The sequence below is a fragment of the Bubalus kerabau genome, chromosome 6 (genome assembly GCF_029407905.1).
Source record: "Bubalus kerabau isolate K-KA32 ecotype Philippines breed swamp buffalo chromosome 6, PCC_UOA_SB_1v2, whole genome shotgun sequence".
Taxonomy (NCBI): Eukaryota; Metazoa; Chordata; class Mammalia; order Artiodactyla; family Bovidae; genus Bubalus; species Bubalus kerabau.
The window spans coordinates 53,356,226-53,380,674 of record NC_073629.1 but is presented as its reverse complement, the minus strand read 5'-3'; the positions used below and the strand labels follow the sequence as shown (position 1 = coordinate 53,380,674).

Below are 24,449 nucleotides of genomic sequence, written 5' to 3'. Positions count from 1 at the left end.
GCAAAAGTAATATCAAATAACTGGATAGCATGAATTCAAAATTAATTTTCTATCAAAATCAAGATTCGTATTTTAAGATTCTCCTATTGTTTCAGTTAATTCTTATAGTGCATCTTGTATCTTATGCAATCTAATTGCTTTAAATGATCCAGAGAACATTCCCATCATACATGTCCAAGAATGACTTTAAGATCATTGCTTTGTTTCATCAAACTACTTCATCTTTGGAAGGAATCAGAAAATATAGTGTATAATCTCTGAACTGCTGTTAAAACAGTTGACATTATATCTCCCAATAAAAAATTCAAAGGCATGCTGTATATGACAAACACAAGTATTTTTGGATTTCTGGTCAATGTTCTGTACAGTAAAACTTTCTATTTACCAATCCCATTGCCACCATTATGTCTTAGACATTACCCTGGGAGAATTTTTAAATTATTTAAATGAATTTTAGTGTTATATTTTGAAAATTTCAATTACATCTTTTTAAATATTTTGATAAAAGTAAAACTATTTGCAATTCTAGCGTTCAGAGCCCACCTAGTTACCAAAATAAAGAATAGTTATCAGACTTTCCTGGTGGTCCAGTGGTTAAGACTCAGTGCTTCCAACGCAGGGGGGCATGGTTTGATCCCTGGTTGGGGAAGTTCCACATAAATAAATAAAACCTTTATTAACTTAAAAAATAATTTTTAAAACAAAGAATAGGTATCATTCTTCCTAGACATTACATTTAGACCAACAGATACAATTTTAAAAGTGACAGGAATTGGTGCACAATATTCCTTTTCTACTCCATGCGACTGTAGTGAATATTGTACATACTAATTTCAAGTACCTGTGGAAACAAGCCAGAACACAAAGAGAAGGAAGCAGACGGATGCTTGGTGCTAGTGGGAGACTGTACTTAATTATGCAGAAATCTACTACGGGAGAAGTAGGCTTTGACAAGTTAATTTATCTTTTACCTAAGTGCTTCTGCCAGTCAAATCCTCTGCATACTCCAGGGCACTGTCTCTCTCCTGTGTACATAGTGGCACAATTCACAAACCTTCACATGGCTTCAGACACTCTTCAGGGGACAAAGTGCAAGAGATGCAGAGAGGCTTTTTCCTGAGTTTTAAACTGTGTCACGAGAGTGGGTCACCCTGTGTCAATGCTGATCATCAATCCCAGGTGACAGAGATGCCTGTGGATTCTCTAAAACACATGTTTTTCTGTGCGTTTGTTGATCTGGGGTTGGGGGTGCTTCCCAGGTGGCGCTAGTGGTAATGAATCTGTCTGCCAATGCACGAGACTGGAGAATCCCACGGACAGAAGAACCTGGCAGACTACAGTCCAGAGTGGTGCAAAGAGTTGGATATGACTGACATTACATAGCACGCATGTGATCTTGGTAATCCCAAAGGGCAGTACTGGTGGAGGTCTGATTGAGTCTAGCCCATGGAGCCTATCTCTACCTTAGCCCAGATCACATCCTCCAAGCTTTTTTCTTTTTTTTTTAATCTGAAAGGGCCAAGGTGTAAAGATGGGAAGTAAAGAATAATATTTCATTAGGGATTCCCAGGTGGCTCAGTGGTAAAGAATCCACCTTCAATGCAGTAGTCACAGATTCGATCCCTAGGTCTGGAAGATTCCCTGGAAGAGGAAATGGTCTATATATATATATATATATATATATACACACACACACACACACACACACACACACATATAGAGAGAGATAGATATGTATATGTATCTATCTATCTATATATATGTATATATACACCACATCTTCTTTTGCTATTCGTCTGTTGATGGACATTTAGGCTGCTGTCATGTCCTGGGTATTGTAAATAGTGCTGCTGTGAACAATGGGGTGAATGTATCTTTTCAAATTAGAGTTTTCTCTGGATATGTGCCCAGGAGTGGGATTTCTGGATCATATGGCAACTCTACTTTTAGTTTTCTAAGGAACCTCCATACTGGTCTCTATAGTGGCTGTACCAGTTTACATTCCCACCAACAGTGTAGGAGGATTCCCCTTTCTCTACATCCTCTCCAGCATTTATTATTTGCAGACTTTCTTAATGATGGCCATATTGACCAGTGTGAAGTGATACCTCATTGCAGTTTTGATTTTTCTCTAATAACGAGTGATGTTGAGTATATTTTCATGTGCTTATTGACCATCTGTATGCTTTTTCTGGATAAACATCTGCTTAGGTCTTCTGCCCATGTTTTGATTGGGTTGTTTATTTTGTTATTGAACTGTATAAATATTTGTGTATTTTGATAATTAAGCCCTTGTCTGTTGCATCATTTGAAAATATTTTCTCCCAGTCTATAGGTTGTCTTTTCATTTTGCTTATGATTTCCTTTTTGCAGAGGAATGTTCTCTTTTAAGGACTTGACTTGTTGGTGCTAAGAGACTATTGATCTTTATGGTTGAGCAGGTATTTCTGTTGATGGGGACGTTTGGTCCATGCACAGTGCAGATACACAATGCATAGTAGAGGGGGGAAAGGAGGCCAAAGGGCAGAGAGAAGTTTTTATGTTTAAATTTTTCCCATCTTGCGATAAAATATGAATTTTATTTCACACCTCAAATAGACAAGTATCTTGAGGCTAACATAAACATAACGTTGGTCATATCTTCAAAATTCTGAGTACAATGGTTTTCAATACAATGAAGTTGAGTTTTAGGGGACACAAGATTTCAAGTTTCCTATGTATAGGAAGCATGGACCAGAATGGTGCCTGCCTTTTGAAGGTGATGTCTCACAGGTCATCCATCCAAATAGAGTGCACTGAGTAGACAGTTTCCACAGAAGTTCCCCAAATCAAAGCACAACATATGACTAAGCTGCTGGAAACTTGGCTTTACTTTCCTGATACATTCCCCCCCTGTTTTACCCCCTATTTTCTCTTTGTATTCATGGAGGTTCTCAGTAGAAGGACTGAGGTGCCTTTCTTCTAGCACTGTTGTTCCCCCAATAACCCTCGGCCACAACCTCTCCCTTCTGTGTACGTTTATTATGCATATGGTCCCTAGTACAACATTTGGCTTTACAGCATATACTGCTGCTGCTGCTGCTAAGTCACTTCAGTCGTGTCCGACTCTGTGCGACCCCATAGACAGCAGCCCACCAGGCTCCCCTGTCCCTGGGATTCTCCAGGCAAGAACACTGGAGTGGGTTGCCACTTCCTTCTCCAACCCGTGAAAGTGAAAAGTGAAAGTCAAGTCACTCAGTCGTGTCCGACTCTTAGGGACCCCATCGACTGCAGCCTACCAGGCTCCTCCGCCCATGGGATTTTCCAGGCAAGAGTACTATTGGATGACAAATTAGTCTTATATCCACAGTTAGATTTTAAACAACTTAGGAGAAAAGGTTATGTTCTTTTGTGTCACTCACAGCGCCTAGTACAATGTGGAATATGTATAGACATTCAATCACATTTGTCAATGGATGAATTAAACCAGCAATTCTCAAATTTTTTGGTGTCATAACCCTATATACTCTTCAACATAATTGAGACTCCTAAGGTATTTTGTTTATGAAGGTTATATCTACTCAACACTTACCATTATTGAAAATTTAAAACATCACAGCAAAACAAGACAATAGAAGTGCACTTTTTTGTTGTGTTTCTCCATAGATTCAGGAAAAACTGGTACTTCAAAATAATTCATTGGACAATATAGAGGTTATGGATATTATCAAAGTTATCAATGAAGATTACTTAAAACACAGAAGTACTAAGAACTCAGTTAATTTCAGAAAAAATGCACATTTTTATACCTTAAATCTACTACCTGAGAAAATTCTAAAAAATACAAGATTGCACAGGCATGCATTCCATAAACTATCAGAGGATGACATCATCACATATCATGCAGTGTCTGGAAAATTCTACTGTACATGAGATAATGAGAGTGAAATAGGCAAATAACATTTCAAAAATGTTGTAAAAATAGTTGGGAATTCCTGGATCCCCTGAAAGAGTCTTGGGGACCATTAAGGATTTCAAGACCAAACTTTGGAAAACAGTGGATTAAATGATAGTCTTGGTTAATTTGATCACTTAAAGATGCCCATTACACAAAATCACTACTAGAAAATTGTAGGACAATTAGAATCTACTTTCTAGTGGTTGGCATTTGTATTATTTACATAGTGCTATCTAGTTCATCTTTAGATGAATCATCTAGATTAGATTGTATTAGAAATCTAATTACCCCTAACTTAATAGCTAAAACTCATAAACATTGATTATCTCACAGTCTCTATGAGTTAGGAACCTGGGTGCAGTTTAGTGGCTGCCTATGGCTCAAGGTGGGCTTCCCAAGTGGAGCCAGTGGTAAAGAACCTCCCTGTCAATGCAGGAGATTTAAGAGATACAGGTTCAATCCCTGGGTTGGGAAGATCCCGTGGAGGAGAAGCATGGCAACCCACTCCAGTATTCTTGCATGGAGAATCCCATGGACAGAAAAACCTGGAGGGCAATAGTCCATAGGGTTGCAAAGAGTTGGACATGACTGAAGTGACTTCACACACACACACACACAACACACACACACGGCTCAAGGTATCTCATGAGGTTCATTAAGTTTTGGACCAGGGCTGTGGTCACGCATGAAGGCTCCCACTTGCAGGGAATCTGTTTTCAAGCTTGTATATAAGGTTGTTGGCAGCCATCAGGATTCAGTTCCCCACAGACTACTAGGCAGAGACCTCAGTTTCTCGCTGGGTGTGGCCTGGAGGCCCTTACACCGTGGACCTCTCCATAGGGCAGCTCACAATGTGGCAGCTGGCTTCCCTCAGAGCAAGTAAGTGAGAGAATCAGAGGCGGTCCCAAGGTGGAAGCCACAATCTCTTTGTAACCTGATCTGTTGACAACCTACCTTTTCTGCCAAATTCTATTTGTTAGAAGCAAGTCAATTTAAATCCAGCCCACATGCATGGGGGGGAGTAGGGAGGACTTTCAAGGTCATTGAATTCCACCCTAGAGGCTGCCCACTACAGCAGTTTCTTTACTGGCAAAGGAGCTAAATCACAAACTCGCTCCTCACCTCCGTTGTTCTGCCCAGCTTCTTCTTGTTATAACTCCATCCCTTTTTCCCATGTCTCACATTCCCACTATCAATGAAGGGGCTTCATTGGTAAAAAGAGCCCACTGAGATATTTTAAGATTAGAGTTTCATGGCTTTGGTTCCTCATATTTCAGTTTCACTGGACTATTTTAATAAACATTTCTCATCATGGATGTGTCAGACTACTAGTTGTCCTTCAAAATCCATCTCTTCTATATTTCTGGCCACGTGGCCACCCAGCCAGCAATTATATTTCCCTGCCTCCTTGTCAACTAGACATGACTTTGCACCTAAAGTTTAGGGTAATGGCATGTGAGAGAAAGAGATGTGTGCAGCTTCTGTGTCATCTCTAACTTAAGAAGGGATCCACGTGCTAGATTTTGGCTCATCACCCTCTGGACCAGCTGGAAATGGTGACAACTTGAGCAGCCTTGGAAGCCATATGTTGGGGATGGCAGGTCCCACCTGGCTCCATGGAGCCAGAGTCAACCAGATTTCTGTAAAAGAGTAACAAGCCCCTATCTTATTTATGTCACTATTTTAGGGGCCTCTTTGTTTTCAACAGCTCTGTTATTCTCTAGCTATTACATTTGATATAAATTAGTCTAGGAAACCAAGACAGAACTGTTTTACTCCTAGTTTAAAACACTGTTTTAGTTTATATGGGGGAAAGGTATGTATATGTGGAGAAGAATACATGGGAACTGTCTCTACTTTCTGCTTCATTTTGCTGTAAACCTAAAACTGCTCTAAAAAATACAGTTTATTAATTTAAAACAAAACAGTGCCAGATACACTGGGAATATTACTGTGAAACCACAGTCAGAGTCCTACCCTCCTAGGACTTTTTGTTTAGAGAAATCAAAGTTAAATAAGTAATTAAGCATGTATTAATTAATTACAATTGTGATAAATACTAAGATAGAGTGATTTGTGAGTATATAACAAGAGGCCCTAAGCTATGAAACTCTAATAGAGGTCATGTATGTTTTTAAAGAAAATAACTGTTCACTAAATATACCTTTATATTGTAATGCTTTTTGCTTCTTGAAGGCAATTCCCTAAGCAGTAAAAAAAATAAAAGTTAGTATGTGACTTTGGCCTTAGTTTCCCCATCTGTAAATTTCAAAGACACAGATACTTTTCAGATGGTTTTAAGCTTTTTCCCTTTCTACATCTCAGACGCCACACCAGATCTTCACGTGCATTGTATGACCTAATTTTTTTTCCCACAACTGTTATGAAGTGAAGTGAAGTCGCTCAGTCGTGTCTGACTCTTTGCGACCCCATGGACTGTAGCCTACCAGGCTCCTCTGTCCCTGGGATTCTCCAGGCAGGAATACTGGAGTGGGTTGCCATTTCCTTCTCCAGGAATAGTGTTGGATTTATATAAAAGAGATTCTTTGTCCCCAAGGACAATTGGGATATGTATGGAAAGGGACAGGTGTATCCATGTTTCAATGAGATAAAATGGGATCAAAGGAAAAATCAGTCTAAGAACCAGGAGAAATGTGTTCAAGGTCAGCTATCATTTCTTTTTTTGTGTGTTAATCTGTAAAAAAAAAAAAAGTGCAAATTATCTACCCTTTTGACACTTTGCTAATGTACTGGTGACTCAAATAAATTTGTGAAGTGCTTTAAGCTCTTTGGGGATTAGGTCCCAAACAAGATGTAGCTCTGGTAAGGCCTCCTGAAGATTAGCACTCGGAGCAGTTGTGGTTTCTGTTTGTTGTGACATCAGTTGTCCTTTTGCACGTCTATAATTCTTTGCCTGTGGAGATAACATGGGAAACAGGCTGGAAGGCTAAAAAACAAAGAAAGCTTAAAGGTTTATATCTATGAGAAGTCAGAAAGGCAGTCTGTAGTCAATAAGCACACAGACACTACATCTAGCACATTTGGTTCAAACCCTGGCTCTGGCACTTACTAGCTGTGTGACTTTGGGCAAGTTACTTAACCTCTCTGTTCTTCCATTTCCTCATCTATAAAATGAGGATAATAAAAACCTTGACTTCACAGGTTGTTGGGAGGATTAACTGGTTTATAACCCAGATAAATTCTCAGAACCAGAGTCTGGCATGTGGCAAGTGTTTATCGTTAGCTATTAATATTATTGTTAATTTCACTTAGATAAGATTTTTCATTTACAGTAGTGAGAACATTTTCAGTTAGGTTAACTCATCAATGAAGTGGGGGTACATAGAGGCAAAAACAAAAAAAGTGCAGGAAAGAGTTACTGAATAATCAGATACTTTGTTGTGAAAATTTAACTTGTTTCATGCCAGACCCCAAAGCTCTGTCTGGCTTTCCCTTTTTCTGATTAGAAAAACGAAGGAAAAATGTCCTTCCTTGTCTGATACTCTCTCTCTTGGTTAAATTTGTACTCAAAAATCGTTAAGTATGACCATGGTCCAATTAACTTTACCCACAAAGCCTACACTCCACTTGAAAATACACCCTCCCTAGTCCATTGTTTTTCCAGCATCGCTGGAAAGAGTTTAAAATCTCATCAAAAGCACCAGCCTCTCCCAGCAAGTTACACATCCCCAAAGCCAAGTTCAATCACACCTCTCAGGGAAAAGGAACCCACCCTCCAGAAAGAAAAGGGCGGCAGCTTGTCCACAGCATAAATTAATATCACAGCTGCCACTTTCGTAAGAATATCAAAACCAGCTTTCCAGTTTGTAAACATAAACTTCACAGACCCACGGTCGGATAGAGTGTTGCTAAAGTGTTCTGAATGTACAACACCCAGAAAAACCTCCTGAGTGTTATTTACAGTATGTGCTTCATAGGGAGAATTCACATTTCAGCAGTCCAGGGAACAAATGCACAGATAGGAAAGAAAGCCAGCAAATTATTTAATGATTACTTTAAAAAAATATGTCACTGTGCAGAAAAGTGTTTGGAGCTATGTTGAAGGCCTGTGTCACTGCGTGACACTGCTTCATTATCACTTCAATGGCCATGAATCCGGGGGTGGGAGGAAACGCTTCATACAAAAATAATGACTTTAGGCCTTGGAGCCCCACCCCAATATTTTAGGAAATCATGTTCTTGCCTTAAAGCTGTGTTTTCTTTGTATGTCAAACATTTGGTGAGTTGTTTTCGGCAGTAAAGCTGAATGAGCTTTTATTTGGTTTTCTCCATTCCTGATGAAGTATTACCGTTAACATAGTCTTCTCATATCCCACCTTAAAAAAACATTTACAATGGGATAAAATTAAAACACATCCTTGGAACGATGGTTTTCACTTGGCTATGCTGCATGAATTTTAAATTTCCCTTTTCACAATGCAACCATCGCCATGGAACGCTGAGGGCGGATTAATGCTTCTCTGGTACGTCGGAATATCAGAACACGGATTTGCCAACAACAGCTGCAGCAAATTCCCCTGACTGAGAAGAATTACAAGTATTATCACCTAGATCATTAAACTGGGTTCATAGATTGCAGAATGTCTTCAATCAATTCATCTTAGATAACCTGAAGCCAGCTGGACCCCCTCAGCGAGAACTTGACTTAATTGGCCAATAAGTGGCTGGAAAAGGTGCATGCTATTTGATAAAATTACTGAGTGAGCAAGTGATTACAGTTTGGAGAAGCACCGAGTGTAGACTGCAGGTCAGCCCTTTTGGGGAGGGCTAAGTTAATGTCCACTATTAAGTGCTGCTATGAAAAATGGTAGCTTGCTTGGAGCTCAGATGGAAAAGAGGATTCAGGTCAGACTTCAGCTGATGGAGTGGGTGAGAGGCAGACATTTATCATCTCTTTGGCCTCATTTCTGCCTTGGTAATAGTCCCACACTAACCACTCCAGCAGTTGCCTGATTTTCTGTCTCCCTTTCATTTTATTGGCATAACAAAAAATATTGCCCTAGCCAACGAATCCATCTGGAAGGAAAAACCACTTTTTCCTCAATCATGTCCCAAGAGTCTTTTCCACAGAAAGGTTAAGGAATAGAGAGGCTGAAGAACACATTGTCTACACATACATATCAATAATTATTCTCTCCCTCTAGTGAGGAGATTAAAGTACTGTATTTTGCGCTTAGATGTCTATATTTTATCAGTGCAGTTAAAAAAAAAATGGGCAAATCAAAACTGGAATATGTTACCAGGCTATTGGCAGAAATTATTAAATAAAAACAACTCTCTTCCTTTATGATGAAACAAAGGTTTCTTAATATATTGCTTCCATGATATTGTTTTCTCCTGCCACTAAATGTTTTAGCCAGTTTGCAAAAAAAAAGAAAACTTTTGACAGATTTAGTTCAAGATTTCAGGTTAACAGACCCGCAACAACACATTGTCACTTGAATTATTGGTGTTAGACAATAATATGGTACCATTCGGGGGAAGTCCGAAGAAGGTTCCAGAGCAAAATGCACTCACTTATTCTCATCCAGAAATATACTTGTTTCATGGGCTTTTACTAAATAATAAACATCATCGGGATTTTAACAGGTAGAGAGATGGAAAATCATTCAAACTCAGGCCACAATTTGAACTGTAGCCTAAGAAATCAGACACATCTTAAACCTGCCTGGTGTTCACGAGAGAAATGAATTCATCAGCATGTAAATACCAATTGCATCATGAGAATCCCTTTAACTCTTTGTTAACTAACTTTGGGAAGTGTGAGCAATGATTCTGAACTTTACTTTGCTCATTAGTGTGTCATTGGGGCCAACATACCTGGCATACTACGGATGAAATCAGTAGGCACCCTTGAATGGCCACATTCACTCCTTTCTGGAGGCGTTGGCCTTCTTTCCAAGTGGGAAATGCAAACCCACCTTGGAACCTTTACCATCACAGAGGTTGCTTCTGTTGTTACTCACATGTTAAAAATGAGAAATACAATTCTCTTTGTAGAGAGAGGAGTCAAGTGCTTGGATGAGATGCCAGAAATACTGGGTACAGCTGGATCCAAACCCAGGTTTTTCTCTCCCAGAAGCTGAGCTCTAAAGGTAGCATTTGTGTCTGGTAGCCTTTTGACTTCTCTGTGAATCTTTAACTTAGGCCCCAAATTTTCCAAGGACAAAATGAAAGTCAAACATATTCTCAAGTATTTGTTTTAAATTATTTGCCTTATTTATATCACAGCCATAAACCAGGTCCGGCTAATGAGAAAGCAAGTAATTTTCAACGCAGCAGCTTATAAATCAACATCTCCTTATGGATATCTCAATCTGCATTGATTTTCTGAATAGGAGACTTTCCCTTCCACATCACCAATTTCCTGCTTCTAAATTTTTTTTGTTTTTTTTTTGGAGTGATCTTGAAGAAAAATAAGGCAGGGGTTGGGGGATCATCGTCACAAACTTTTTGATGATCACATTGTTGTTCTACCAGCTGTTTGAAATGGAAATCTCTTCGGGCGATTTTTGGGTGGGAGAGTGAAGTGGGGGTTATAATTTCCTCCTCCATTATTTATTCCTAGAGTATTTCAGGGAAGAGTTAAATCAAGGAGCACTGGACTGGTGCACACATTTTTCTCTTACCCTGAGATCTTTTGGGTGAAAGGGCAGCACTGAATTAAGCATTTAGTATTTTCAAAACCTGTGACCCGGAGCTGGTGCCTGAAAGCATCATCGATAATAAGGTTAGAAGCACATTATACTTTGCTGGTACTTCTCTCATCTTGCCTTGGACAATCTTCTCCAGGAGTCATAATTATCCCACTAGGAAAACTGTCCCATTGTCTGCTAGTCTTTACTGGCAGGAAGTTTTTCTTGCTCTCTCCAGCTGTATCCTTTCTCAGCAGGGCCCATTAGTTCTCATTTAATTAGTACCATGATATAAATGGTCCTTCTCTTCATTTATGTTGTTTTCATTTAAATAATTACACAGTACAGTGTTTCCATTCCCTACAGGCACTGGTTTTGTAGGCTGAGAAACAGGATTGCAAACTATAGGCTTCAGTATATTTTTTAAGCATGGCTTCACCTTTCTCATATGAATAAGGCAAATACCTTTGCGCTGATGGTAGACTTTCAGGAACACGAAAAATTATTCTGTTTCCTCTAGAATGGATTCTGGTACTAAATGGCTGGCAGGCCTAACAACCCAATGATAGCGTTGTCGATGTGTCTAATGGAAAGCCTGCTTGGCCTGGGTGCTGGCAAGTGCTGAAGGTACAGTGGTAAATAAGCCAGATGCGGGCCTGGCCCCTGAAGGGCTTACAGTCTAGACTTTAGAGAAGAGAGGTTTGGAGACAGTGAGATAGTGAGAGGAGAGAGAGCTTCTCAAATATTTATATGCATATGAATTTACGGAGATTGTGTTAAAAGATTCTGGTTCAATAGAACTGGATGGGGCCTGAAAGTTTGCATTTCTACAGACTCCCAGGTGATGCTGACATTGCTGGTCCAGGGCCCACCCTTTGAGTAGCCAAGGATCTGAAGAATGGAGATCTAGACTCATCTCTGTTGCCAAGTGAACCTTTGGTAATTGGACAGGTTCGTTAAATAAGTGAAGTCTTATCATCCGGCAAATGGAACCCTAATATCTACTCTACCAAGTTGTTGTGAAGTCAAATAAATAGAAAAGCATTTTATAAAATTTCATGTGCTGTATTATAAGAAAATAATGCCCTTGTACTCAATGCATTTTTAAACATACAGTGAGATTAACCAAAATCTGATTTGATGTTGTTTTGAACAATAATTGGGCTTCTCTGTGGCTCAGCTATAAAGAATCTGCCCACCAATTCAGGAGACACGTGTTCGATCCCTGGGTTGGGAAGATGCCCTGGAGAAGGAAATGCAGTATTCTTGCCTGGGAAAACCCATGGAGGATGAGCCTGGTGGGCTACAGTCCATGGGGTCACAAAGAGTTGGACACGACTTAGCGACTAAACAACAACAACAAATGTGACATTGTTTTGAACAATAGCTACGCCCACATCTCTTAAACTGGGCTTCTGATGCAGGTATATATAATTTTACAATCAAGGAAATTGCGCTTCCAGGTTATAATGCCTTAGGCAAAGCAAGGCTTCCATTCAGTAAAACACCACTTTGACTTCACCATGAGGTGTCCATGAGCACCAGGCAACACCATAAAATGGTCTTTGGATGGGACTTGAATTTTTTGATAGTTTTCCTAAAAAAGAATAGTACATCTAATTAGCTGGGAAATACTAATATTAGGGGTAATTTAAAACAAATTTTCCAGCTGTGGGTTCTCTGGTAAAAAGTATGGTTAAAGGCAAAGGTTTGAGTTTGCAACTCATTAGCTGAGTAACCTAAGGCAAGTTGCTTAACCTCTCTGAAATTATTTCCTCAATTGTAAAATGGGCACAACAGTATCTAACTAAGGATGCTATGAGAATTAAATACATCAATACATACAAGGCTCCAGGTACCTAGCAAACTAACACCATTGTGCTGAGCCTGTGTCACTTTCCTCTGTGGGCTCCCATTTAGACTGAATGCTAAATTCCATGAGAACCAGGGCTATTCTAAACCTTAGTCTTTCAGTTCCCTGGTCCAGTTGTGTGGACTCAGCGCTTTCACTTACCAAAGGCCGGGGTTTGATCCCTGGACAGGGAACTAAGATCCCATAAACTTCATGGTGTGGCCAAACACACACACAAACAAAACAAACACGCACTTCATCTTGAAGAAACTGGTCTGTATAATAGTGAATGTTATGTTCAGCATCCAGAACCATCCTTCTTTGTGAATAATGATATGAAAACAGAGAAGGGAAAAAGTGAACTGTTGTCTCTACGGAGACTTACTATGTATTCCTGGGCTAATCACTATACAAACATTACCCGTGCCGTGAGCCCCACTTTGAGGATAAAGAAACTGAGGTTAAATAACTTGTCCAGAAACTGCAACCAGTATGTAAATTCACCCATCTAACTCCAAAGTCTGGAATTTTAAAACCGTTTTATTATGAAAAGTGAAAGTGAAGTCGCTCAGTCGTGTCCAACTCTTTGCAACCCCATGGACTATAGCCTACCAGGCTCCTTTGTCCATGGGATTTTCCAGGCAAGGGTACTGGAGTGGGTTGCCATTTCCTTTTCCAGGGATCTTCCCGACCCAGGGATCAAACTCCGGTCTCCCACATTGCAGGCAGACACTTTACCCTCTGAGCCACCAGGGAAGCCTCATTTTACTATACATTAGCTCATATGATCCTTGCTCAATGGGAGGGCGATGTCTCTGCATCTGTTTCTGGCCCCATTCAGGGGGTCAAGCTCTGTGCCCAGAGCACCCTAAGAGCACAGCAAAGTCAAAGGGCTGGGGCAAAACTGCTGCTTCAGTACTCACAAAACAGCATGGAGATGGGCCAGTTGACACTGGCTCATCTTTGTGGGTCCCCAAGAAATAGACTATGAGATCTGTGCACTGGAGTTTATACGGGAGCGCTCTCTGGAGGGATGGAAAGATGCAGGACAAAGGCCTCAGCTAACCCCCTAGAGCCCTGATATCAGGATGGCCTTCTGAATTATCCCACTTTGAAGCAAGGGGGAATCAGAATTTTAAACTCTTCTACTGACCTGTCATTAGATGCAGGATTCCTGGGGGTGGGGTAGGGATGTGACCTTGATGACCTGAGGACTGTGACTGAGCTGAGAGCTGTCAGCCCTCAAGAGCTGGAGGGGTGAGCATGTCCGTTTAAGCAGGGGAGTCTGGGTGGCACACCACGTGGTCACCACACTACTTTACTTCTTGCCCCCAGCTCCCCACTGGGCATCCTCTCCCATGCCCAGAGGTTAATGCTAGAGGTTGGGAATAGGCAGGTAACCACATCTCCTGTGATGTTGCAAACTGCATTCACTCCCTTTCCTGCCTGGTAAGGTGCGTGATGGAGATATGAGCTGGGAAGAGAAGGGGAGTGCTCCTCGGACTCTGCCGGCTCGATTGCATTAGCACAGAAGCACATGGAATCCCAAAGTACCACACATTGGGCATTTTATCTGCATCTCTGGGATTTTCAGTTAAAAAAAAATTTCCCCTATGGAAGAAATAAAAAAATTTTTTTAAAGAACCAGAAAATAGTCTAAAAGCACATTACCAGGAAATTGCTTCTACTGTGTTTATGACTTTCCTTAATGTTTTATGAATATGCTAAAAAAAATGCTCAGGCATATTTCCTTGGGCACTCTAGTTAATTACTTATTCCGAGTGCTTCTACTCCATTCTTTGCAAAATGTGTTGTGCATTAATTCTGATTATGTACAAAAACCCACCTGCAAGGAAAAACTCTGAATCAGTAATGCTGATAAAATGAGCAGCCCTCCTGGGGCTCCACTGAGAAAGAGGATACTGGACAGAATTAGAATCTTGTAGCTAAGGCTATTCATAATGTCATTAACATAAAGGCAATTAAATGAGTTTTTAACCTACAACCCTTTATTGTTATTAATGAACATTAGAAAAACACAGGAGATAAAATTGGTAATTATCTCTGCACCAAGCTATGCAATAATGTGTTTAAATATAAAAACAAAACAAATGATTATTGTTAGTATTTTCAGTAGCAGAAACCCCAGGAGCAGCTCCGTCATATTTAATCACATGGGCCCACACCAAGAGGGTTAATTAAAAGAGGGCTTTACCTTCCATGTGCCTGGTTATTCTGTTTAATACGGAATCAACAAATGCAAATGTAAATTTTCAAGATATCCTGAGCAGTTGTTTCTGCCTGCGGGTTAACCACCTTTACAGAAACACTGACTGATTTCTTCTCCTTCAGGACAATGGTCTATGGCTCCATAACCAAGTTTTTCTATTTTGAAAAAAATTACCATGTGATGCTTTCAAAGCTCATTCTGAGAACAACTGTATAAATCCAGGCTCATTGCCTAAGCTTACTGTTTGGCAAAAATAATTTAAGCATTTGAAAAAGAGGCAGATTTAAAAAGTAAAGGTAAATGAGCTTTTGGGCACTATGCTATATTCAAAGAGCCTTCAGTTTAATTTCTTTCTCTATGCAAGCTGCAACAGCCTATAAATAAGCCACCCTCAACAGGGCCTATTTACAAGGACAAGGTAGTTAATGTATGGAGAAATACCCTGCATCTAATAATAGCTTCCCATTAATTAATGCAGTTTGTATATCTTACAATGTAAAATGTTAGTATCACATTCCCTTATAATTTGCTCCAAACTGGTTTTGTTTCCAAAGCCCATTTTTAAGATGGTCCGTACCTCTAGTTTATCTTTACAGTGGTTTTCAGGGCAAACAATGCCGCACAAGCGTGACCCTTGGAAGCAGATTCTGAACAACCGCCTTGTAGCATAGCTACTGCTTTTTGTGCTCATGTGACTTTTACCCTGGAACCAGTTCTACAAGAGAGATCACTTTTGCATTTTTTTAAAAAATGCATTTTATAAAATAAAATAACCTTCGCAACAACCACTTATATTTGCATTGACTTTACAGTTTACAAAATATTTTTGATAACTTCAGGAGATACTGAGATCACAATTACGACAGTCAAGTTTAGTTTCATAGACCTATCTGGTCTTACACATTTTATTGCATACATAGAGTGAAAGCATAGTCACTCAGCCGTGTCCCCTCTGTGCGACCCCATGGACTGTAGCCCACCAGGTTCTTCTGTCCATGGAATTCTCTAGGCAAGAATACTGGAGTGGGTTACCATTTTCTTCTCCAAGGGGTCTTCCTGATCGAACCGGAGTCTCCTGCATTGCAGGCAGATTCTTTCCGTCTGAGCCATAAGGGAAACCCCCTAGAGCTTCCCTACCTGCAGACAAGTCTGTAGGCAAGCCCCTTAGGAGCACGGGGAATTCAGCAACGCACCAGGATCAGAGTTAGAGATGAGAAGAAGCAGGGAGCTAGTTTATTTTTTTAAACGTCCATTATGCCACTCAAAGATGCTGGGGGCTCAGAGTTTGAGGCCAAGGACTGCGAAAGAGGTCGAACTGAGTTATCCAGGAACAGCATTGAAGAGGTGGGGAAAAAGCCCCCTAATTCTCGCCCAGAGGAAGGAAGGAAGGAGGCACCCGTGCTGAGGCAGTAATGGGTGGCACAGCAGCAGGCATCCTGTAAGCGGCCCCTCCCTTCCACCCTGCTCAGCACACTGTTCTACCTGCGCGGGGAGAGCTCCGCTGTGACCCAGCCCCAGGGCACGCACAACCATCCAGTCCCTTCTACACAAGCCCATGGCCAGGTCCGATAAGTCCACGGCTGGCCTTCACCTTTTAGGTACCAGATAACCATTCTTATTTAAAAACAGGCTCTTCGTCTAAGTCTCCTTTGGCCACTGCCCCGGGCGGGAGCGGGATTCGAGTCACAGCACGCGGCTCTTATCGCTTCCCTCTGATCCAGGACGGTCAAGGTCGGAAGGCTCAGACAGAGGGCAGAGGCCGCAGCAGAACAGGCCTCCACGATTACACTTTCAGACTCTGAGCAAGCAGTGACTTTCCCCTATAAGCTGAAGAGAGTTTCTTCTCGCACAGGAAACTACAGGGTGCAGGCGGGAGGGGAGAAGAATTCATTAAAAACCATTTGCATTTTCGAGATCCTTTCTTTCTGATCCCTCCCAACATGCTGCCCGGCTGGTGCCTCCGCCATGTGGCAGACGCAAGCTCAAGGTCAACCTCCGGCTGTTAGCCAAACAATTGGGAACCACAGCACACTAAACTTCCCCCTTTCTTGTCGCCCTCCCTGGCTATTAACCACCCCCAGGGCACCCTCAGGGGCCGCAAATTTTCTCCTGGCGCCTCCTCTGACTTGTGAAAATTCTAGAGGTCTGTGAGGTGAATGGTGAGCAAGCACAGGGCCATATGCAGGGTCTTTGATGAGCTGACATCAGACAGCTGAGAGAGGAGGGCCGGTGGCTGGGCGGCTGCTGGATTGTTGACCCTTTGATTTGACGCGTTCTGGCTGCCCTGCGTGGCTGCTGCCAGCGGGCCAGCCGGAGAGAAGGTGGCCAAACAGCAGAACAATGCTGCAGCCTTTCACAGCTGGAAAAACATTTTTTAAAGACCTCCAGGAGGCACCAGTTGGTCCTGGCAGCTGACAGTTGATCTGGGGAGTGTGGACCAGCTGATGCCAAAGTAGGCCTCTCCCAAACCACTCCAACTGCAGGCCGGCTGTGGATCTGTGTTCACCTTTCTGTCTGCACCCAGGAGGAAAGGGCCTGGGGGAGAGCTCGGTGTAAATCTTCTGAAAGCAAAGAGAGAGTCACCTGGGTTCCTTGAGCGCCTCACCCCTGCCCTGCTTGATTTTCACTAGGCTCTAAGGGCTAGAGTATAAATACTATCAATCAGAAAGGTTCCTGCAGGAAAGAATGGTGTCAATTTCACATTTGGAATACTCCAGGAAACAGGAAAATTCTTTGCAAATGGTTCCACTTGGACAATTTAGATGGGCAATTTATCTATGATCAGGAGAGTAACACACCATCTCTGAAAAGTGACAGTCACTTTAAAAAATACTAATTGAATACAATTTGTCTGGAGTCTGCAGTTTGATCTGAGTATGACTACAATTCAGAGTGGTGAGTGTTAGGTTCAGAGGAACATTTGGCTTGTCTTCCAAACTATGACAATTTGGGGAGTGAAAAGGGGGTTTATTAACTATTAACTCCCCAAATTAGCATAACCTAGTCCTGTTCTAGATAAACTGGGATTTCCGAGTCTCCCTATTATTTCATATCACCTTCACAGTATTTTCCTCAGAGAAAAGAGTGCAGAAGTCATGGAGGTTAAATCTTTCTAAAATATCAGGATGTTAGTCTGATCGCCTCACTCCTAAAAGGGAGGGACATTGTAAGTTTTGAGCCATACAACTTATCACCAGAAAGCAAAATAAAATTCACATCAGGTTTTGGAAAGAGCACTGGACCAGGAGTCAGGATGTATGTTTTAAATCCTGCTCTAGCTGCTACTTCTCTGGCTCCCCTGATGGCTCAGATGGCAAAGAATCTGCCTGCAATGCAGGAAACCCCGGTTCAATCCCTGGGTTGGGGAGATTCCCTGAAGAAGGGAATGGCAGCCCATTCCAATAGTCTTGCCTGGAGAATTCCATAGACAGAGGAGCCTGGCATGCTACAGTTCATGGGGTTGCAGAGTTGGACACAACTGAGTGACTAACATTTTCACTAGCTGTTACTAGTGCTATAAATACTAATGCTACTTATTATCTTTGCTGTCACTATTTCTACATTTTCTTTATTTATTGAGCATTTATGGTGTAGCAGATACTGTATTAATTAAGAGCCTGGGCAGAACAGCCTCCATGAGGCTGAGCAGGAGTTTGCTCTATGCCAGCACTAAGCTAAGAAACAAACCCAACAATCTGTGATGTATTATCATCCCCATTTTACAAGAGAGGAAACCAAGGCTCTGAAAAGTTAGGTTGGTCTGACACAAAGTTCATGGTCTTCACCACTAACCACACAGCCAGAAGGGCTGGCCAGGAGCTGCCGGAGAGACACTTGCTCTTCCTGCTCCCCACTGGCCCTCTCTCACTTTTAACTCTTAAATATTTATATATGTAAAATATGCATTTTTATTCTTTGACTTCATAGGTCCTCAAAAATATAGGAGGCATGGCCAACGATGGTGTAGGGCAAACTATTAATAGCTAGGAATGAGGATGACCGAGATGCTATATGAACTGGAATCATCATGACTTAAAAATTGATAAGACTCACTCAGAGTAACATATTTCTGACTGCAAGATCTCCATTATGTGAGATATATGCATATATGTATGTTCCAGATTAACTCTGGACTCGAGCAGAATTGGATTCTGCACATGATCCATTTTTCCTATGGCTTCTTGAGGTACCAAGGAGTATGAATTACTATCCACATTTTATGGATGGAAGAAATCAGACCAAGGGAGTCTTACCCCACAATTCCCCTGTTTGTGTATCAATATTCACAGGCAACTTGTTCACCCAGTGATTTGATAAACACTCAATGAGTTGTAAAGACAAACGATCAGTAGACAGAGAATTCAGATTTCAACAGATTTATCACCAAACATTACTCTTAGAAATGTGTGCACAGAACACAGCCACGTGTGCCTCAGCCTTCTAAACTCTCAGTTGGTAAGTGGAGTCGGGGATGCTTTGTCAGCCCTGGTCACTCTCGGGGGAGAAAATGGGCACCTTTTGCTGTGCCTCTGATGGAACGCGTCCCAAGCACAATTCTGAAACGCTGTACTCGGTTTCCTCGCACTGGAGATGTGCCGTGTTGCATTGGCAATCTTTCGATCTGGCATTTGAAAGCTTACGTCTCCATAGGTGTTTTTTCATTTTGGTCCTTTGAATCTTAGTTTCCATTCCTATCACACAAACATCTTGCAAATATCTGGGGGAATAATCTTGCATAGAAAGGGTGATGAAACCTCTTTTCAGCCAGTGTTTTTCTTTGTCAATGTGTGCATGTGATAGGGAGGGGGGCACGTGTGTGGATGTGTTCATGCTTGTGTATATATACATACAAGTATCTACATCTTACAAATAGCTGAGAAAAGAGAGAAGAGAAGGCAAAGGAGAAAGGGAAAGATATACCCAACTGAATGCAGAGTTTCAGAGAATAGCAAGGAGAGATAAGAAAGCCTTCTTAAGTGAACAATCCAAAGAGATAGAGGGAAACAATAGAGTGGGGAAGACTGGAAATCTACATGTACACACTTCAGGGGTAATTTTTGAGCAACTACTTTGTGCCAGACTCAGTGCTAATTGCTGTCAACTCAAATTAATACAAAATGCTTTAAAACATAGTGCAGCAGGAGAGGTAAATAAATAAACAAGGGCCATTAAAAAAATAGCAGCAGCCTTTTTGAGAGACAAGAGACAGAAGCAGAGAGGGTGTCAGAGAAGGCTTTATTTGAGCGGGGTCTTTCAGAATAAGCTGAAATTTGCTGATAGATAAGAAGAGAAGGTATTCTAGGGAGAGAAGAGTCCATACAAAACTATGACAGGGTGTGGCGTTTCAGGGTACTGTGGGAAGTTAAGTGTACTGTAGAGTAATGCACAGAGCACTACATGGAGAAAGATAGAGCTGGTAAGAGCAGGAACAAGTTTGGAAGGGCCTTGAACATCTCGCCAAACTCTGAACTTCATTCTGTAGGCAGATGAGAAGCTAGCTCATATGTGGCAAATGATTGCAAATGGTTATGTAAGTGATACCCTATTAAGTTATTTGGAAAAGGTTTATTAAAAATATTGTATATATTGTTAAAACTACACTGTGTACCTCAAGGTTTTTCAACCTTGGCACTGTTGACATTTTGGGGTCTGATAATCCTAAACAACTTTCATCGTTTAGCAGTATATTTGGCCTCTACCTTTTAGGTGTCAGTAACCCCTACCCCCTATTGTGAGAACCAAAAATGTCTCTCAATGTCACCAAATGTCTCCTGGGGTCAAAACTGCCCCAGTTTAGAACCACTGGTGTTTCTGTAGTAGTAGGTACTATGCTAGGAAATTCTTCCAGAGAAAAAATAACATTGTAGAGAGTATTGGAATACATGCACACACACACACACACACACACACACACACACACTATACTATGTGTTTGGAGAAGAGTGATATTTCTGCATGTGCTCAGTCCAACATCTTGACAAAGAGGTCCAAGCCCATATCCTCATAATGGAGCCAAGGGATATATTTGCCAAAGTCCAGAAAAACTAAATCTCTTTGACATGCCAAAGCAGGCACAGAATGCAGAGCGCAAATTTAGATTTTGTAAAAGATCCTAAATTAGAGCTGTGCAACACTGCACTTGGATTGGTTACTGCAAATTAAACAGAACTATTTCATTCATGTTTATGGTCATGTAGGTTAATTAAAAAAATTCTCTTTAGAAATACAGCCCCCAAGACTCTATGTAATTTAAATAGAGTCTACATTCATGCAGAGTGAGAATGGCAGTTTCAATATTTAATTCTTGCTTTGTAAACTTTGAAGGCTAAAAACACATCCTCCCCAAGTTGTGAACACTATTTATGTCGGAAACAACTCACTGAAGTAAACTTGGAGTTGCTAAGTAACTTGGTGACTGTGGAAGGTTTCTGGAGAAAATGTATTTAAATCAGATTTCCTGGAGCAGATGGGCAAACTGAAGTGGAAAACAAATTCAAATAATCTGATATTGGCTTTTCATGCTAAAACTAAAATTTCCTTGCAGTCAAAGCTCACACAGATCTTTTTAACTGTGCAAGTCTAAGGTAGCCTTGCTGCAGAGAGTAATACATCTCATTCTCTACAGCATGAAGCCGAGTTTTATGCTATAGAGAAACTGGGGAAGATCCGTGAAGAATGGACATCTCATGAAGAAGGGAGTGTCTGAATGGGTCTGCTTTCCTTGCCTTTTCACTGGGCACAACCTTTTTGTCTCTATGTTAAAGGACTTAGTTGGGTTGGTCTTCTCTGATGGCTCTTTCAGACCTTAATAACAAAATCAAATTGTCAACGTGTAGCTGAACTGCCTGGCAGTGAATCAGCTAAGCTAGAATCCCCCAGTTTTCAATCGTTCAGGCCAAGAGCTCTTAGAAATCAGAAGCTGCGAATTGATAGAGGGAATATACATATTATAGCATTGCTATGAGCATCACCCACTAATTGAATTTTTATACTTGAGCTTAAATAGGTTAAGAATGAATAGAAGCTGCTAGTTATTTCTCAGTATTTTTTTTTTTTTTTTTTTTGAGATCATATGTATTGGAGGAGGTGGGGGTTATACACAGTTTTCTATGAGGAATTCTTCAGAAATCTTTTTTTGAAGGAGGAACTTTAGTCGCCCTCTAACCTATTAGAGTCACTTCATTACTCAATTCTCTATAATCTTTTAGGGTTGATGGATTTGCACGAAAATGATTCAAAAGCAATCTGGTAGCTAACTTATCAGTTCTGGAACCAAGTAATTTAAGACACCCAAATTCCTGGAAATGAAGCCCCAGAGAAGTCTCATCACCTCTCTGACAACATGCATGAAAAACCTAGATAAAATAAGAAAGTGATTCTCAAACCACAGTATGTGTCTTGTTGGTCCACTGTGGGAGTTTTCCCCATGAGACTCAGAAAGGAACCCTCCAGGAAAAGGACACACAGAACTGGGAAGCTGGTGTGAAAACATTTGGCCCGGTAGGAACTGCAGGCCGGGCAGCAGCTCACGCTGAGTAGTTGCTCCCTGGCTGGCACTGTGCTAGGTTCTTCACCTGCATTATTTCACTAAATTATCACAGCAAACACACCCAGAAGGCACCCCCCCCCCGCCATTTTATAGGTGATAAAACAGGGTCCCAACAGTCCTAGTGACTTAAAAGAAGTCTTCCAACTCACGAATGGCAGAACCAAATTCAGAAAGAGGTCTGTCTGATTTCAAAGCCCAGGCTACTTCCTCAGGAGACTCAGGGCTCTTTGAGGGTGGGACGCGAGGCACTCTCATATATTGCTAAGGTGACTGTAAATTGGTTTCAAGTATTAAAAGGTAAACTTAGCAATATTTGTCCAAATGCTAAGTGTACACACCATCATCAGATTCAGCAAAATCATCTTTCTGGGAATTTATCCTAAAGATGCACTTTCATAAATACACAACTATATATATGTAATATATATTTAATAAGTACATATTATAATAAGTACACAACTAAATATATATATATATATTTAAAATGGTGTTCATATCATCATGGTTTGTAATAGAGAAAAACAGAAAACAGCTTAATTAATAGGGGATTGGTTAAATCATTTATAGTAAAGCACACAATTGAATACACTTCACTCATTAAAAAGAATGAAGTAAATCTATATGGACATGAAAAGATATTCTCAGTATGTTTTTCTTTTTTTAATAAATTTTTTTGGGCTGCATAACATGTGGGATCTTAGTTCCCTGACCAAGGATTGAGCCCGTGCCCCCTGCATTGGAATCATGGAGTCTTAACTACTGGACCACCAAGGAAGTATCGTTTAGTAAGTTGCACAAGAGCACATATTTCTATGTGTGGTGGGGGTACAATCCTCTTTGCAAACAGGGGAATGTCTAGCTGCTGCTGCTAAGTTGCTTCAGTCATGTCTGACTCTATGCAACCCCATAGACGGCAGCCCATCAGGCTCCTCTATCCCTGGGATTCTCCAGGCAAGAATACTGGAGTGGGTTGCCATTTCCTTCTCCAATGAATGAAACTGAAAAGTGAAAGTGAAGGCGCTCAGTCATGTCTGACTCTTTGAGACCCCATGGACTGTAGCCTACCAGGCTCCTCCGTCCATGGGATTTTCCAGGCAAGAGTACTGGAGTGGGTTGCCATTGCCTTCTCCAGGGAATGTCTAGAAGTATACACAATTTGCCCTTGTCAATGGGGAACTTGCGAGGAGTGGGATGAAGGTGGTTCTTGGTAGAGTGGAGAGGAGAAAGTTTTACTTTTCATTTTGAATCATTCTAATCTTATTTTTTTTCTAATAAGCAAGTATTTCTTTCATAATAAGAGAGAAAATTTAAAGAAGGGCCTTTGTGAACTTAGAAAATAATGGAAGGTTTTTATAACACAAAAATGAAGTGGGTCAGGATCTCCTGAAGAATAAAGGGAAGGCAGATGATGATTAAGGAGCTAATGATTGCCAAAGGTCATTTATGTCCTGATGCTAATTGCCAAGGCAGATTCATAAAGGACTTAAGCATTGTAGAGAGTGCACCTTGAAGTCAGAGACCAAAGAGGAAACTCGTCATGATATTGTGGATAACTTGTCAAACCAAAGTCTAAATGCTTTGATAGTCTTTCAACCCTATTCAGTGCCTGGAATCTTCAACACATTGTTCTGTTGATATAAAGAATAAAGTGTAGAAAAGAAGCCGGGTAGGCAGCTCAGGTAGGAAGAGAAGACTTCCCTCCCCTAGAACTTGACTACATCAAACTGTTCTATTCCCAGGATGTGTGGGGGTTGTCAATGACAGCTGTAGCCCTTTCTGCATGGAAATATTCTTCCTCTGATGTGGAGGCAGATTGCATTTTCTTGTCTAATCCAGCTATACGCTGGAGAAATGAGAAAGGTCCAGGCTACCCATATGCGCTGTAGATTCCAAAAGTGGATGAGCCTACCAACAGGTTTTCTTGCCACTGTTTTTTCTGATAATGCCATCATGGCCACTAGAGTTTCATTAGTTTTCTTTGCTCTAAGGCTAAAAGGGATTTCTGCTGAGTGGGTATCTCCAGCATCTGAGAGAACTTTTTGCAGAAGACATGACTAAACTTTTTTGCATAGAAATAGGGTTTATCTATTTTCTCCTGACTGATCAATGCTTCCTATTCTCATTTGTTCTAGTTAGGTTTCCTTTGGCTGTTAAAGCCACTGTTTACTTTGCCTGATAGTAATAATGATAACTGTTACTCATTAGGGCTTATAATGAGCCAGACA

The 24,449-nt window shown here is 41.0% G+C and overlaps 1 long non-coding RNA gene across 1 annotated transcript; it reads left to right on the top strand.

Annotated features, from left to right (window-relative positions):
- The first annotated feature begins 9,954 nt into the window (after positions 1 to 9,954).
- Positions 9,955 to 11,647, top strand: LOC129655152 (uncharacterized). The gene is made up of 2 exons (XR_008715789.1): positions 9,955 to 10,053; positions 11,427 to 11,647. It is a non-coding gene; the product is annotated as an uncharacterized LOC129655152 (long non-coding RNA).
- The last annotated feature ends 12,802 nt before the right edge of the window (positions 11,648 to 24,449 follow it).